The following is an 18,393-nucleotide window of genomic DNA, read 5'->3' on the forward strand; positions in this document are numbered from 1 at the left end:
GTAATGAATATCAACAACATGGCTGACAAAGTAGTACAAATCACTGAGCTGTGAATAAATTTAGGGGAGGAGAAAGTGAGAATTACAAATTACCACCACCGTTGCCGCCGCCGTCATGACCACCATCTTCACTATTGTTGTTTCTGTTTGTTTTTCCCTCCCCATGATGGTGTACACAACCTAGGAAAAGCACATTATTTGTTTTGTAACCAGCTCTCTCCCTGAGTTTATTTATTTATATATTTATTTATTTACTTTATACCACAATTAGTGAGCAATAGCATTGTTCTACACAGATTTCCAACAAGCCAATCTCTGGTTCACTGCATATCTGACTCTGAGAGTAAATAGGGAGTGTCTAATTCAATGCAAGGAGCTACATTGGTAAAGCACTGTGTTATTTATTCATATTTTTTCTTGCAGATAGTTATATTCTATTCTGATATAAATCAACGAAGGATCACACAATTTCACACACACACACACACACGCACGCACACAACAGACTTTTCACACATTTTCCATCAATCAAATTCCAAAGAATTTGGTCAACCCAAGGCTACAACAGAAGGCACTCACTCAACGTGTCATGGTGTAGGGCCAAACATGGAACTGACATGGTTGTGAAGTGAACTTTTTAATCATACAGAAATGCTGCCTGCAGCTGAATTGAGAGTTGAAACTGCTGGTCTCCTTGACTTATTGGATCCTTGTCAAACCATCTAACCCGTGCCAGCGTGGAACATGGATGTTAAATGATGATGACGACGGCTCCTGACACTAAAAAGTAGCAGTCATTGCCCTGAAATGTGGTCTAGTCCTATGAATGTTCAAGATAAACATAGCATTGGTATATATGTGAACAAGCACAATAACAGTGATCAGGTGGCTTTACAAGGCAGCAACACTATAAGTAAACACACACACAAGTATCATATGCAAATGCGCAATGCATATCAGTAAAATATAGAAAATTGCATAAAGCAAAGTAATTGGTGATTGGTAATTAAAAAACAGATTCTTGCAGCCTACAGACAACAGAGAGAAGTGGAAGTTAACAGGAAGTTCAAACAGACATACGCTGTTAGTCTATCATGCCACCATGCTTCATACCAGTAGAGACAGCAATAAAAATAACACATCAGATCTGCTTTTAAAGTAGATTAGCAGAAAGATACCTCTGTTTTCAGTTCAGTATGTTGTAATGAAAGAAAAGAGGGGAGGGGGGAAGACAGAAAATATACAATAAACAAAAACGAAAACAACAATTTGAAGAATATGCACATCCTGCCTACTGAGACACATCAAGTAACTGGTGTGCTCCACCTCAAAAAAACATTGTGGACCTCCCCTTGGTGTATATGAGTGAGAGTGCATGTGTGTTGACATAACTGGTATATATGTTTTCCATATGAAACAACAAATAAAACAAAAGAAAATCTGATGAGAAACTGATGGTCAGAGCAAGATGTAACATGTACCGTATGATTCAGTTCCAGAGAACAGAGTCATTTCTGAAAAGCTATTATACTGACAATTAGAAACCTATTTCAGCATGTGATTAGGTGAAATAAGGAAGAAAAACAAAGTTACAATAACCCTAATATCAGATGAAAATAATTGGCCTTTTCATATGAAACATAAACAAACAGCTTAGATTGTTCTACAGCAGTGATACTACAATCAAGTTTCAATTCTCAATGGCCCCCACTTCATTTATTTTGCTAATACTCTTGAGATAGGTATCAACATCACACAATCTCATTCGTCTTCACACCTAAAAGACCTAGGTAACAAAATATTTTAGAGTGAAAGAGATAGCTGAGACAATAGAACAGAAAGCTAAATGTTTTACGTAAATAGGTTTCATGTGTCATTATAATGTTCACATTCTTACAGTTCTAACTTTGCTTTCCAACTATCCATAATTTACCAGAATCAATTCAATTGAGAATGCTTTACTCATTCAAATAAAAACTTGTCTACCACATCATCATCTAAAGACAATCAGCAATAGAATATTTTCGAATTTGTTCTTACGTCTGTTTTTCTATGCTAGCATGAGTTAGATAAACATATATTATTGCTGTATTGTTTTACAACTGGATGCTCTTCATGTCACTAACCTTTGTAAATTTTCAGGGGATTACTTATTTTACACATCTTCAAAAGCACTGAGCTAGTGGATGATTTGACATAGAAAATGAAAAACTTCCCTACTTGTGACTCAGTGCTTTTTATACTAGTCACACACACACACACACACACACACACACACACACACACACACACACATTCATGGCTGACTTCATACAGTTTCCATCTACTATCACTCACAAAGCATTAGTCAGCTCAGGCCTACAGTAGAAGACAAGCCAAAGGTGATGCACAATGTGACAGAATCTGAAATGTTTTAAAAGCAAAATTCTTAATCACACAACTATGTCTGCACCTACTATAGTTAATATACTGATCATTATATTTGTAAGAAACAAAACAAAACATTTACTACAACAGCAACTACTCTTATGAATAAGGCTAAATTACATATCCACTCCACCCAGGCATATCCAACACACTTGCCACCTCCTCTTGTTACTCCTGCTGCGTCAATCTCCAGATCCTGCCATAAATACTTTGTTCCAATCCTTCTTCTTAAAATAGCTATGCTCTAGAATTTGCTCTCTACCCACGTTATTTCCTATAGACATTTCAGCTGAACATCAACCATACTGTTATCATCAGTCTGCAAAGGTCTACAAAAGTCATTAATATTAGCCCCCCCCCCCTCCACCTCTAACAAACTCAAATTTTGTTTTAGTCAACTTTGCCATTCCTTCCTCTGAGGTCAATAAATAAATATTAGTGATGTATGAATCACTACTGTCTTTGTCTTTTAAATCAATGATCTTATTTCAATATGAGAAATTATTATCAACATTATTATAGAAGTAGAGTTACCAGTAAGCACAGAGAAGTAACACAGAGATAATTTGAAGTTAGTATTTCAGTACATGATGATTTTGAGGTAGAAACTCTGCTAAGGTTGAGGTTGTCTTTCCAATTTCACATCAAAATATATATCAGTAATACAGTAATTAATCATATTCTTCAGGGTCAAATAATTGAAGAAAAATTTGTTGAAATAAAAACTAATCTAAAAATGAAAAGATACACTTTTGATTTCATTTGAGAAAGAAACAAGGCCAATTTTTGTAGCAAATGTACATTATCAATTTGGTCAGTTTATTACTGATATATTCCATGGAAATATTTCAATATTGTATGTAATGAACAAACCACTAAATATTATTATGGCATTTAGCATTTTTTATTGATATGGTGAACATAAATGAGTTGAATTTCAATTAGCCTCAATGCTGGGTACCTCCAATTTATGGTACTTCCTTAATTTTATACCTTTCATAATTCCTTGCCTGACTTAACTATAAAACTGGTCAATGTCTTATATTTGCTGAGCCTTCAATTAGTAAAATAAATATGTTGGTAGTTCTTTTCATGGTTCAATGATGAACACAGAAATAAATAAAAAGAAAGCTAATTGCACTTGTCTTTAAAAGGTCATTGTTCTATGTTTCTTCCTGAATCACAAGATCAAGACAAATATACAAACATCTGTTACTTTTATTCTTATCTGTACCACTTTATGTTTGCAAGCGGTATCACTCATATGGCAGTGACAGGTTTAAAGTCAGTAATCCTCTTATTAATTACTTACATCCTGTAACCCTCACATACAAGATTCAAGTAAAAAAAACACAAAACGACATTGAAATCCAATTTTAAAGCACAATACCTCACATTGAAAGACTTCGTAACAATGGAACAATTTTCTAAGGGTTTTTAAACAGAAATAGCTAAAATTTCAAAATTCCCATATAGACTGATAATGTTTGTAGTAATAATTGTCATACAATCCATATAAGGCTACAACAATGCACACAACTTAATTATCTCTGTCAAGAATTCTAATTGCATTATTTTTTTTTTCTCCTTCTAATTATCTTAGTAAGAAGAGAGAATTAAAAGTAGAAGAGAGGTTTTAAAAGCAACTAAATTACACTTGACTAAAATTTAACCCTACTTAGTGATTTCAAGTTACATTCTCTGATTCAGCAAAGAAAACATACTTTATAGCACCAAAAGCAAAGCAAGCACAACGGACGCAAACAACCTGTCTAACCATGAATTAAACATTTACTGACCTTGTTGGTGCTAATATGAAAAGAGAACTATTAAAGTGCTAAATAAAAATACACTGCTGTAACAAGTATTCTTTAAGCCAATTGAGATTCCAACCTATCTAAAACAATTTTAAGCCTAAATCAATGTTTTTAAGTGATTCATTAAAAAATGTTGATAATTGGGGTTGTAGTATTTATTATTTTCATAAGTATGATTCATGTTGAGTAAACTGACTAATATTTCTTCCAATTAAAAATATTTTGGCTAATACTCTATTAAACTCACAAAACTGACGATGTTTGGTCCAATCAAAAATTTTCATCCATCTTAACTAAAACATATGCATGAAAAAAAAAACACAACATAAACTATATTTGTTAAAAAAACACTGAAAAAAGAGAAAAAAAAATACTAAACAACATCTCATGTTAACTTCAATTTTAACATTTATTTTCTTTGAATGCATGATGAAACAAAGTCTTTCTAAGAAAAAGAACCATTAAAGTAAACAAGGCAATCTTTCTGAAATGTTTTGCTCAATTTGATCCCCATGGATATATTCACAACCAGTTACAAACCTTGGAAAATTGACAAATTGCTACTGAACTTGGTAATAATTTGTTTTCAGTTAATACTTTACAAAGAAAATTAATAAACTACTAAAACATCTCACCTTAAGGCTCATGGCCTAATCTCGGGTTCTGTACATAAAAGCATCAATGATTATTTCTAAAGAATGTTTCTGATATAAGGCTTCTCTTAATATAAGTATGGTATTTACTACTTTTAGTTTATTTAAACAGTTCTATATTATTTTTCTATACCAGCACAGCTTAGTTGGTTTGAAGCAAGAAGTAAACTTATTTAATTTTTAAGTTCACAGTTGAATGGCTCCCAGTAGATAGGGCATCCAGCTGTAAAAACAATTGCTCCAAATGTCTCCAAATAGCCATAATCCCTCTCCCCTCAACAATAAGAAAAAAAATTGTTGATATAACACTAAAAAAATAAAAGAGAAAAAACATCATTATTAGCCGGCTCAACGGAATATAGTTTAATGGTCTTCAAGTAATTAAAACTGTTTGTAACAAGAAGAGACAAACATAGCTGAACAATGATTAAATCAGCCAAACAAAGCCAAGGGAGACAACTCATTGTCACAGACATGACACCCTGAACCCAACAAGGAAATCAGCTATCCTTGAAATCCAGGAACCATAATCCACAGGAGAAAACAACTGTACTATAAAATTTTAAAGTTGTGTTAAAGATGCACATTTCCCAGATCCACTATCTCCACTGTGAAGAAGACAGATCTAATGGCATGGATGACCTAAGATGACTTATATCAATTGCCAGCTGCAGGAATCAGCCAGAAATCCAGTCTATCAGAACTGCCTTATAACCAACTACCACAGTTTCTTGGGGGTTTTTTTCTCTCAGAATAAACGTCCTCAGAGTTTATCTTCCTTGTCTTACTAACAAAGTAGCAGAGAAGTGCAGATAAGACTTCCACTACCCTACATTCTGTTAAATATGTTCTGATGAAAACTAGGGTTTTGTCACTCCTAAAAGTTGTCTTAATGAATGCTCATTTACCATCTCCTCTATTTCTATGCACATCAAAAGCAAAAGAATTTTTTTTTTTTTCCATTTGCAATAATGCCAAATGTAGGAGTTGCTTTCCAAACTAATCTTAAATTTTATTCCTCTAGAGCATAATTTCAGTATTTTGCTATTAAGGGACTTTTTTAATTCTTTTTTTTATATATATATTTCACACACACACATTTGTACTTAAACCTCACCTAATTTTTTTTGCTTTATCCTAGCATGCAGTTTTTCACAACTCACCAAAAAAAAAAAAAAAGAAAGAAAAAAACCAAAATTCCTCAAAATCAAATTCATAAATAAGCTTTTACAATTTTGTTTAAAACACACACACACACACACACACACACACACACACACACACACATGTAACAGACCTGAGAAAATTAATCATAATAGGCTTTGTGAGAGAGAAAGAACTATTTGTTAGATATAACACATTTAACATATTTCAGATGAAAATATAAAACAAATATTAACAACAATACTGAATCAAATAAACCTGTAAATCTTTGCCTTTTCTTTCCCAAACAACAGAGGATGACAATAAATTTCCAGGAATATTACAACAATTTCACCAGGATCTTTTAGTATATACAGCCTGAAGGCTTGAAATGCAGAACAAAGGGTTGTTTGTTAGAGAAAAACATAAGAGTATGAGTGTATATAAAACATAATAGATAATAGACTATATATATCATCATCATCATCATCATCTAACATCTGTTTTCCATGCTGACATAGGTTGGACAGTTTGACCGAAGCTGGTAAAGCTAAAGACCACACCAGACTCCATTGTCTGTTCTGGCATGGTTTCTAGGATTGGATGCCCATCCTAATGCCAACCTCCACAGAGTGTACTGAGTGCTTTTTATGTAGCACCAGTACTTTTATGTGAATTTATATATATATAAATAGTTGAAAAATTTCGTGTTAGGTATAAATATACCATAAACAAGTATAAATATATAATCAGCCAGTAGTTCATAAATCCAAAATGAAGTACATTCTAAAACATTAGAACAATAATACTTAGAAAGTTGTAAATTATCGTTGGTCAGAGAGTGACCATTAGTTTTGCACCTATATAAAGCTCTTAGATGTATAGGTGACTCATGAAACTTGTTAACCAGAAGCACACAACTACTCTTCTACCTGTAGTCCTATGTTTATTTTTTCCAGTTTCTATTAGAAAAGGGAAATTATAAAAACTATATATATATATAATCTTGGGAGTCAGGTGGTCAGATGTTAAGGGTGATGTGGTCGCAGAAATTGTCTGACAGCCATGACTGAGTTCTCCTGACATGGTGCAGAGTCCTGTGGCCAGACATAGGGTCTTCCACCAGCCACCCTCTTGACTCAGAGCAGCACTACCTCCTCCAGGCACTTGATGTAGGCTTCTGTGTTGAGCGTGAGGTCATGTGGGAAGATGAATGGAGGCATAACATCACCACCACTAATGATCACTACAAACGCCATGATGTTGACTGGATGTTTGATTTTTATCACTCTTGGCATGTTTTGCGGATATATAAAGCCAGCGGTTGTACTGTGTGTTCACTATCTGTTCGTATTAGTACTTCCAGTGCAAATGCCAAGCAGTACAGCATGTCATTTCCAAATTTCTGGTAGAGTGAATTGCATCATGGTGCCTTTTTTCTTACAGACGGTGCCCAACTGACCCTACGATACTGTGTAGTCAACAAAATGAAAAACAATGCACATGCACGAAATTAAAAACATGAAATAACAACAATTTACCCCTCACACCCTGTATATATGACTGTCTTTTACTTTCATCTTTCTTCTACTACATTTTGTAAGGTTTTGATTGGCCCAGCACTATAGAAGACATTTGCCCAAAGTGCCACACAGTGGGAGTGGACTTAAAACTATGTGGCTGTGAAAAAATTTCAACCACACACCCATACTACATACATATCAACATCAAGGTTTTATGACTACTTTTTCATGCTGGTATGGGTAGGACTTTTTGGAGCAGTATTTTACAAGATACTGTTCCTGAAGGCAACCCTTTATATTTTCCACATATGGCAAACAAGTATAGGCTATACAATTTTGCAAAAACAAGATGTACATTGATAAACACTCACACACACACACGGATTATTAAGTTCCTTGAAGCTAACTTTCACAGCTGTCTACAAGCACTTTCTTGGAGCTTGCTTCCGCAGCCATCTACAAGCAAACTGACAATATTAATACCTCCATTTGTGCACATTTCAGAAGCTGGTGGATTCCCTGTCACCTCTACCTCCAAACACTTAACAAAGATTAATACATTACCCTATGATCAGGCACTTGCCACCAGTAATTACGCAGGGTAGGCGGTTGGTGACGTTTATGTAGTAAAACACACACAAAAATAAGCGAAACACAGGCATGTGACTGAGTTGTAGGCAGATTTACTTCTGCCTTTATAGTGCAGAAAGAAAATGTTGTTATAGGAATGTATACAGCACATGTACAACAGCAGTACTGTGCATAGTTTTAATACAGAGATTGAAAGGAAGGAGTGAATTATGCATACCTAATCTACAAAAAAGTATAATATTTTGCATTTTTATGCATAGTAATCAGAGTAACCTTCATAGTTTTATTGAATTATGTGCACATTTTGCCATAAAAGGAAAATGTTACTATCGATCTATTTTATTCAGAGTAGGCCTACCCAGGTGGCACATCTCTGCCTATGATCACAGCAAAATACTTCTCAACTAGACTGTCAAAAAAAGGTAAATAAAACTTACATATTGTTTCATAATTATATAATTTTATGGATGAGTGCATATTATATTAAAGTTTTTTTTTACTTTAAAAACAATACAAAGCTGTCCCTGGGTTACCTTCAATGCAACAAACTTTTGGCATTAACAGATAAACTTCCCACACTATTAGTTTAATAAATCAAGGGTTTATTATTGCCATCTCGCAAGAAAGGTTTATTTTGAGAAATAGCAGCCAAATCACTCTCAAACCACATCCTTCTGTATGTCAAGAAAGATCAAGAAAGGCGGTGAGCTAGCAGAAACGTTAGCACGCCGGGCGAAATGCTTAGCGGTATTTCGTCTGCCGTTACGTCCTGAGTTCAAATTCCGTCGAGGTCAACTTTGCCTTTCATCTTTTCGGGGTCGATAAATTAAGTACCAGTTACGCATTGGGGTCAATCTAATCGACTTATTCACTTTGTCTGTCCTTGTTTGTCCCCTCTCTGTTTAGCCCCTTGTGGCCAATAAAGAAATAAGAAAGATCAAGAAAGATAAAAGAAAACAGAGAAACAAATAGACTAAAGAGTTGTAATGTCAGTGAAGGAAAGGTTCAAAAATACTTTTGTATCATATCAAAATGTTTTCATTCTTCAGCCTACGTAAGCTTTCTTTCTCTTCTGTCAGCCTCTCTCTCTCTCTCTCTCTCTCTCTCTCTCTCTCTCTCTCTCTCGAATAGTGGATTATTTAGAGAGAGTGATAGTGAATGAGAGATGCGTAGACAGAGGGAAAGAGGAAAATGCTAGTGATTTCAGCAGTATTGCTGACATAAACAATTTGTTTCAAAACTCTTCTTGAACAATGTCCCAAATCAAACTCTAAGGCTTGAATAATGGTGAATATATATATATTAACCAATACAACAAGTCTTTGATATCAGAAAACATGGGATGGTCACAACTTGAAGGCCTTTTTAACCATAGGTTTATTCCATTAGGACTGATTGGGGCTAAACAACAAGCACAACAACAACAATGAAATGAGTAAAGGAATACAAAACTGAATGAATCCAAACGGGATTATCAACAAATCCAAATTTGAAACATGGCTTCCAAATACAGAATTCCTTAAATAAAATACTATATAAATAGCAACAACAACTGATGTGTATGTTATGTTCTCAAGGCATTAAAAACAGTGTCACATTAATGGAAGCCTCCTTTTAATAACTTAACACAAGGATGCTATAATTGTGCATACCTACATTGCCCAAAAGTAATGCAGGCAAGTCAAATATATTCATTATGTTAAACATAGTCATCGTACATAAGGAAATAACATTTTAAATGACAGATGAATTTTACCTTCTAACAAGATTAAGATCAACAACTAAACCAAACAAAAAAAAAAAAGACAAAGTTAGTAAATCACCCAACAACAGTGTTTTCCTATCTAATGCATGTTTTTATGTATGTAAGCATCAGTGATGGAGACCTCTACATGGCAGATCACCTTAAATAAAATAACAGTATGAAGCTACCCTGTATGTTTGAATGTTTATTCATCCTTAACATCCTCATAGTTTTAATGTCCACTTTTCTAAGCTTGTATGGGTTAGATGAAATTCATTATGGCAGCAGAGTTCCACAAGTTTCTATGTACTAATTTACTCAGAAAGCATAAATCAACCTGAAGCTACAGTAGAAGATACAAGCTGAAAATGTCATGTATAGGGACTGAGCTCGAAACCATGTGGTTGGTTGCAAAATGAACTTCTTAATAAAGCCATGCCTGTATCAAGTGTGTGTGTGTGTGTGTGTGTGTGTGTGTGTGTGTGTGTGTGCGTGTGTTTGAAGGCACATGGCTTAGTGGTTAAGGTGGTGCACTCACAATTGTAAGATCAGGGTTTGATTCCCAGACAGGGCATTGCATTGTGTTCTTGAGCAAAGCACTTCATTTCACGTTGCTTCACAACCATTTCGACATCTGACATGTGGCACCTGTTGCACTTGTACAAGTAATGTCAATCTGATGTAAAGAATTAGCTTATGTCTACACAAGCATTTTGATCACTATAAACAAATCATCCGTGTGGTTGTTTGGTAAGAAATTGTCGAACCCCCATATGTCGCCTAACAACAGAAGAGTCCATCATATATATATAACATGCCATGGTATATATATATATATATATATATATATATATATATATATATATATACACACATGCACACATAACATGCCAGCACCACGGTAAAAGCAGCCATGCTGGTACCATGTAAAAAAGAACCTGTTCTGGTGCCATGTAAATGAGCCTCTATTCTGGTACTATGCAAAAATCACCCAGTATGGTCTGTAAAATAATTCACATTAGAAAAGACATCCAGCTATAGAAACCACGCCACAAAAGATGAGTGAAGCCTAATGCAACTTTCCAGTTAGCCAGTTCCTGTCAAACCATCCAAACCATGCCAGCATGGAAAATAGACATTAAATAATGATGATGACAATTATATATATATAAATATATATTACAGACAAGAAGTAATCTTTCTGCTGTTTTACACGGCTATACTTTGTTTGAAATATCACTTTCATATCTGTAAAATACGAAGTACATTCAACACTTCCAAATAAAAGCTTGTTTACAAAAAGTGTTGCCCCATATATATATATATATATATCTAAAAATATGTGACGCTTATTCGGTAGCCATGATAAAACTCTGAGTTTCGGATGCCGGGGTGGGAACCCACGCCAACATCTCTTCAGTTATCTGGCCATAGCTCTTTTGTCTTAATAACGGTCAACCACACATTAATTTTCCTTTGTTTAATGGTCATTTTTCACAGGAATTTTCAATGGACGGATAACTGAAGAGATAGCGGCGTGGGTTCCCACCCCGGCATCCGAAACTCAGAGTTTTATCATGGCTACCAAATAAGTATCACATATTTTTACAGATAAATTCCTCTATTTACATAATATCGAGGTCTCTTAGTGCCACTGGACTGGCTCCCATGCAAGTGGCACATAAAGAACACCTTTTTGAGCATGGCCGTTGCCAGTACCATGTGACTGGCCCTCGTGCCGGTGGCACGTAAAAGCACCCACTACACTTTCGGAGTGGTTGGCGTTAAGAAGGGCATCTAGCTGTAGAAACTCTGCCAGATCAGATTGAGCCTGGTGCAGCCTTCTGGCTTGCTAGTCCTCAGTCAAATCGTCCAACCTATGCTAGCATGGAAAGCAGACATTAAACGATGATGATGATGATGATGATGATGATAAATTAAAGAATGCAAATTTAATCATATTAATGAATGTATTTTTATTCCACTCACTAATAAAAAAAAATGGCAAAACAATTATCTCCTTTGCCATAGAGAACAGCCAATTAACTAAGAGATTACTTTGATATAAAAGTTCTGACCAAGCAATTGTAAAGCACTAACAATGAGTGGCAATAGCTGCAAGTGTACATATGCAGTAGACTGATGCCTGAACCTATGTATTAAGGAATAAATACTTCACTAGAAATGACTGGGGTTAAATGTCATTGCCAAACAACCAATGGATGCTTGTGATACAAATGTTTCTGACTTAGGCACAAAGCCAGAAATTTGGGGGAGATGAGGAGTAGTTGATATCATTAATCCCAGAACTTGACTGATACTTTATTTCACTGACCCACCAAAACAGGATGGAAAGCAAAGTTGGCCTCAGCAGGATTTGAACTCAGAACGTAAAGAACCAGAACAAATACTGCAAAGCAACTTTTCTAACACACTGATAACTCTCTGCCAGCTCACCTGGTGGTCGAGATTGCAAGAGAAAAGATGGTATTGACAATATTTGCAGAAAGACAAAAAGTTTAGATTATTCTCAACTTTTTCCACAGTTGCTATTTCTCCATCTCCTATACCAGCAGTCCCCAATCATTTCTGCACCAAGAACCAGTTTCATACAAGACAATTTTTACCACTGACTGGCTGATCACACACACATAACAAAACATAATAAAGTGCATTATATATAATTTAATCATTACGTATATGTGGGGTCTGGTACCAAATGAGCCACAGTCCAGTACTGATTCACAGCTCAGTGGCTGAGTCTTATATTACTAATGAACTGTAAACAATAACGCCTTTATTATAAAGAAATACTTTCATTGTATACTTCCCTATATTCCTTACTATTTCTTCTATAAAGTTAATGATAATGTAATTTGATGCATTAGAAATTAACTGCTTCATACTGATGATGTCCAAGCAAGGCTGAAATAACTATATGCAAACATTAAGGAAATCTATGATGAAAAGAAAATTTTAAAGAATGAAAATTTAATCACATTAATGAATATATGTTTTATTCCTCTTACTAACACCAAAAGGAAAAAACACTGGCAAATGATTCTCTCCCTTGCCAAAGAGGAGAAAAGTCAATTGATTGAAGGATTATATTGATAGAAATATTCCAGTTATAGTGACAAAAAGGGGGAGGGGGAGAAAATAATTATAAAGTATATAAATATTTAAGAAGTAATTAGATATATGTATGTTAGAAAACATGGTACAGCTGCCTAAATATAATGAATTATACAATATGAAGAATCATACACCTCAATGAGATTCAATAGAGGAAACCATTTGTATTATGTATTTATGACTTGATATGGTTCAATAATATACTTAAAAGAGAATTAAAAATAAGATTAATAGCATGACACCATGTAAAAGCATACATGTAAGTCATAAGTGATGGAAAGTAAAGTGAAACAAAACCAGTACATTGATGATGCAAAGATGAACATATTAGAGTGAGATTCTAAACTCAACAATGTCAGTTGAATATTATTATCTAAGACATTTTTTAAAATATGGACAATTTTACATCTCAGCCTTTGATCTTACTTATTGTATATTATCCTACTTATTTATAATCCTTACATGTAACTCTTTTTCACTACCACCAGCTGTAGCAAGTTAATAATTTTCTGATAAAAAGAAAAAAGTATTTAAATGCAAAGGAAACAATTTTCTATGCATTTTTGTTTTTATCACTTTTCTATCAAAATTAATTGCAGGTTGGGCTTTAGAAATCCAGATAGTGCCTAAGGTACCAAAGATACAAACATCTAAATTGATTGATATGCAAAGACAAGGTCTAATTCTCTATAATATATTTTGCAGGATGACTCATGACTTGTGACTCTATTTGAGATCAAACATATTTGCATCAGCCACAGAAATACCACATTCTTTCCCAGCAACCTGGGAAAATCACGCTTAGAAAAATTATGTGCAGGAAGTTATTCACCAAACACTGTAACTGCATTATCACTGCTAGCATTTCAATGAACATGTTGGTTAACATTATGATGATTTGTCCAGAGTATATGAAGGCTGAGGATAATGTACAAAGAATGAGGAGGGATCCAAGCCTCTAAGAATTTTTTATGCAAATGATCTGTCTGCAACACTAACTACAGATGACACAAGCCAAATAGTCTGTATGTTCAAGAAACAGGACCAGTTATTGCTTATGAACAAGGAGTTTCCTGGTGAAGAATGTATACCACTCAACATAAACTAATGATCGACACATAACATAAGCACCCAACAGACTGATAGACATGAGATTGAGACATAACATAGAGGATGACCTGCTATAAGCAACAGAGCAGAAAAACAGAACTGTGACTGAAGCAAGGTTCCACCCAGATGGAAGGTAACATGATAGTGAAACAATATGGTAGACAAACCCACAAAAGTTAAGGGACTAGCCTAGAAAGAGAAGAATTAAGGTGGGAGCAAAGAGCAATACCAAGTAGCTACATGAGAAGTTAAACATTAGATGTACTTAGTAAGAGAAGTTAAAAGTAAGAGATTTGCATGTTCTGCAATAGGAAGTTTTCTAAATAGCAAATCACTTTACCAGAGTGAATTGAAATGTAGGAGAGCGGTGTGTCAGAATAATTGCAGAGCACCAGCTCTCACTGGTACCAAAGCAGCATAGATGTGCAACTACAGGAGGACCTACCAAGCACACTCAACAGAGGTTCGGCCATTGAGGTTAACAGAAAGTGTGATCAAGGCTTGAAAGCAGGCTTGAAAATGAAATGAAGGATGGAAAGCAGATAGACCATCATGTTTAGAGACAGAAACTGAAATACAGTAATCCCTCACCATATTGTGGTTCACCTATCATGGTTTATTATTTACGCTTACATTGATTCCTCCATGGTGTTGTTTTGCATTTATAATAAAATAAATATATACAAATTATAAAAATAATAAAAATATATATACAATAGAGTATTGTTTCTACTTCGTGGATTTTCACCTACTGCAGGGTGGTTTTGGAATGTAACACCCACGATAGTGGAGAGATTACTGCATTAAAGATACCTGGTCAAATAGGATTCATGCAAAGTCAGTTAGGTAATACAGGGGAGTGTCACTTTGACTGGCATGGCAGTTTTCTTAACAGCTGGTGCAAGACAAAAGGAGATGCTCCAGAAAGAAGCAACTATAGAGACATCAAATTTTTGGACCAAGTTACAAAAGTAACATAAAGAGTTATAAGCACATCTAATTCAGTAAAAAAATTAGCTTAAATTAGATGTAATTCAGATTTGAGTCAGGACAAGGTACAACTAATACTCATTTTCTAATGAGACAACTGCTAAAGTTCATAGCTAAGAAGAGCAAGCCACTATATGTAGATAATCTGGAGAAGGCCTTGTCAGAGTACCAAGCTCTGTAATTTGGTGGTTGCTAAGAAAACTAGGAACAGACAAATGGTTTTTGAGAGCCAAGCAGAAATTAAACATGCAAGCTGATGTACGTAAGGGGTTGGTTCTCAGCTGCATTCTGTTTATTAAAGTTCTCCAAGATAAAACAGAGTAGTTTAACTCCAGCACACAAGTGACATATCTGAATCAGTCAAAGATTTAGAAAGAAAATTCTAAATTTGAAAGGAAAGCCTAGAATTAAGAGGTCTCAATAGAAAGGTAGCAAAATCTTAAGTTTTAATTGGTTGGAATGAAGACAAAACCCTACTCTCAATAGAAAAGTAGTTGCACTTGATATGCAAAAATGTGTAAGCAGGAATTCCATTGTAAGCTATGGATGAACATGCAGTGGGAAAAAAGACATACAGGTAGAGAGGACAGATTTTGTATGCAGCAGATGATGTTTGTGTACAAAGTGCAATGTTGCATGATAGCAAGACATAGGCTGTGAATGTCAAGGGTTTAAACAGGTTGGAAAGAAATGAGGAGAGTATGATCTTCTGGATATATAATTTTCTTACCAACAATCTTCATGTAACTGTCTATCAACCTCACTCTCTTCTGGTAGTCTCTCCTTTATCACCCTCTCACTCTGGTTATCTTTCATCACTCACTCTTTTATCTACTGGGGACAAAACAACTCTCTAGTAGTGATAACTGAATGAAAACAACATAACATGGAGAAGATTCTTTAGTTTTACCAGGTACATGACAATGCACCCAGACACTCTGTCAAGTGAGTGGTTAAGAAATGAATGGAGATAATGATAGAGTAGAGAGGACAAGGCAACTTCCCTAATGCTGGTAACATGATAAAATGCCAGCACATTTTATAAAGTTATAAAGTAACTGGCAAATGAATGGAGATAATGTTGGGCCAAGAGGACTCTTTGTCTTCCTGAGGGTGCCACAATAAAATGTACACAGTATTTTGTAAAGTGGAAGGTGACAGGAAAAGCATCTGGTCATAGAAAACATATCAAAAACGAGACATCTAAGCAAAGGTTGGCCACTAACCCAAGTAGGAAAGGAGTAACTTCAGATGAGGATATGGCCCAAAATTACCTGTTCAACTCGTGCCAGCATGGAAAAGCAGGTGTAAATATGATGATAATTTTATTGACAGTTTGGATCCTTTCTCAACAAAATAACTATTCTTTTGCTAACAATGTTAGAAACATCTGTTGCAATTTGCAGCATCAACCATTATTACTTTTTACATCACTTTCGATTGCTTAGGGCAAGATGTCACATTTTATTCAAAGTTACTGCCTTCCTAGATGGATTAAGGGACTACATCTCATTTGTGCATTTCATTAAAGCTTGGGTTCTATGGAAGGATGCCCTTCATAACACCATCTACATAACAGAATGCAGTGGGATTATCTTATCATGGCACCAGCACTATAGTGGTTGTCATAACCTCTCAAGCCTACATTTTCTACACTCATTGTGAAACCACTTAATAGGGTGTATTGGGTACATTTCATCAAGTTACCAACACTTGTAAGGGGACTTTGCACTCTGCAAGACAAAAGGATCCTCACTGCTCAATGTTGTCACCACTTGTTTCATGAACAATGGCCAATAAAGTGTATAGAAAATAAGGCAATTGCAAAAGATGGGCATGGGTGATATTGAAGACATGGCCAGAGTATGAAAAGGGAAAACAGAGTGATTGGAAGACAGTATGACAGAGGATGAGAATGAGAGAGAGAGAGAGAGAGAGAGAGAGAAAGAGATGCGTAGTTGTGAAAATGGTTGGAGGTAAGAGTGTGATGAATGTCAATGAGTGACCAGAGAGAGAGAGGAGGGAAGGTGGTTCAAAGCACAGAGGAGTAGTATTTGCTGATGAGAGAGAGAGAATAAGAGCTGGCTAGTCAGAATAGCAATGGCAGCTACAAACAGATTCAATGCAATCACACATTATACTCAGAGGGACAGGGAATTGTGGATAGTTGCAGAAGGGATTTGCACAGGAAGAGATCTAAAATTTTCCTTCATTAAATGGAGGGCACAGTGCAGTGAACAAAAGCAAAAGGTTCAATGTCAATGTATATCATATATCCCAGCCTCTATCACAACCTAACAAACATTTCACCATGCTTATACATGTGGTCAGACCTTTCCCAGCACTGCACACTGCCAATCATTACAGTCCTTTATTAGCTCCTTTGTGAAACACATTTTGAAATCAGCATTCACCACTGCATCCCATATCTTCCTTGATCTCATTCTTCTTCAGATGCCAATTCACTTTCAGCAAACAACACATCATTGTATGGCTGCCATCCTCCACATGCACCACATGTCTACATCAGTGCAATCGCTGATTCCTCTTACATTCAACAATTCTCTCGGCTCATTTGGACTCCATTATCAAAGTATACATTACTATTACACTTTCAGTGGAGTATATTCACTTATTTCTTTCTAATTTCAAAAAACCTTTGTTTTCAGAGCCCATGTCTCATTACCATATAGCATCAACTTTATACATAAGCTTCATAGTGTCCTTCACTGACAGGGAGAAGCCTTTTGTTGCCAGCAGAGCTAATAGCTTCTTGAACTATATCCAAATTGTTGTTACTCTGAATGCCAGACTTTCACTCACCTCCATCGCTGATTAGATCACCTAAACAACAGAAGCTTTTAGCTACTTCTTCAATGGAGCCTTAGCAATAATATTATTTTATATATATATATATATATATATATATATATATATATATAAACACAAGGAAAAACTTTTGGAAGAATAGTGAAGTCAATAACATTGACTCAGACATTTAAATGGTACTTGATTTTATCAGCCTAAGAAGGATGAAGGGCAAGGAGGACCTTGGTAAGATTTTAACTCATTCCTAACAAAGGCACACAATCAACATTTGAATTAACCTCAGTATTTTAACTCATGCTTCTTTTATTGACCCCAAAGGAAGAATGAAAAGGCCAGGTTTATCATGAGAAGGTGCACATTTTAAATGTCAGCTATGTATGGTTAAACCAAAGTAATATCTGCATCATCATAAAGCATCACACCAGCAAGAG

At 35.2% G+C, this 18,393-nt stretch overlaps 1 protein-coding gene across 10 annotated transcripts in view; it reads right to left on the reverse strand.

The window, feature by feature from the left end:
- The window catches only part of LOC106867580 (uncharacterized), a 486,010-nt gene that overhangs the window by 174,944 nt on the left and 292,673 nt on the right, over positions 1-18,393 (reverse strand). The window lies entirely within an intron of this gene.

The sequence above is a fragment of the Octopus bimaculoides genome, chromosome 9, assembly GCF_046866305.1.
Source record: "Octopus bimaculoides isolate indiv1 chromosome 9, ASM4686630v1, whole genome shotgun sequence".
Classification (NCBI taxonomy): domain Eukaryota; kingdom Metazoa; phylum Mollusca; class Cephalopoda; order Octopoda; family Octopodidae; genus Octopus; species Octopus bimaculoides.